This window comes from Merops nubicus, unplaced genomic scaffold, assembly GCF_000691845.1.
Source record: "Merops nubicus isolate BGI_N331 unplaced genomic scaffold, ASM69184v1 scaffold47983, whole genome shotgun sequence".
Taxonomy (NCBI): Eukaryota; Metazoa; Chordata; class Aves; order Coraciiformes; family Meropidae; genus Merops; species Merops nubicus.
In genome coordinates, this window is record NW_008601860.1 from 22,268 (window position 1) to 23,235 (window position 968).

The following is a 968-nucleotide window of genomic DNA, read 5'->3' on the forward strand; positions in this document are numbered from 1 at the left end:
GTAATGGAGATCATGTACTAAATGAGCGCTGCACAGGCCCAGAGATACTGAGGGGAGCTACGGGACAGGTGCTGTATCCTCTCCCCCATCCTCTCTGCCCTGCCCTCCCTGAAGGCAGGGCTGGGTTCGTAGGACAGAAGGGCAAAGTCTGGCAGATGAGGACCAAGGCTGGGATGCTGCAGCTCCGGCAATTTGTCCCAGCTGTGCTGGAGAGCTCCTCTGTGGCCTTGAGCACAGTCTGCCTCTGCCTTCTCCTCCCTCTGATGAGGCTTGCTGAGGAGGTTTTTTGTATGTTGCGTTTTTTAATTTAAGAGCCTTCACCAGAGGATGCTCTGTGACCCCAATGCCACTGAAATCCTGCTCTGCTAAGGTGACATGATAGCTTGACAGGCCACAGAAAGAAAAAACGCTTGTATAATCAGATGTTGAACATGAAGAAAGAGCTCAGGGTTGCCATGCTATTTATTTCTCTCCAGGAGATTCAGTTTTTCTGTGCAGAATTTAGTTCTCTATTATGTCCTCAAAAGAGACAATGTCATTACCAATGGTAGATGACTTGCTAAGCCCCATGAAAGTGAGCAATTCTGATGAGGGGAACTTCACTTAGCACATCTCACCCATCCAGAACCTGCCTGTTTGTGACAAGACGAACGTACAAGACAGATAATAAGTCCCAGCTCAATCTGGCATTACACGATAGAGCCAGTGAGTTGTGACACTTAATCCTAGAAACAACAGAAGCAACCATTAAGTTTGCCAGGTCTAGAGGGGAAAAGGCTTTCAAGCTGGCACCGCTAAAATGAATGGCGAATCAAAATGAAATAGTTGCACGTGCAGGAGAGGGCTCGTCTCTGTGCTGAGGACGAGGGGAGACCAGGGGCGTTAGCATCGCCCTGACTTTATTCCGGGAGCGGCCCCGGTGGCTGCAGCGAGCCTGCCCGTCCCCAGCGGGCGAGAGCCTGCGCAGG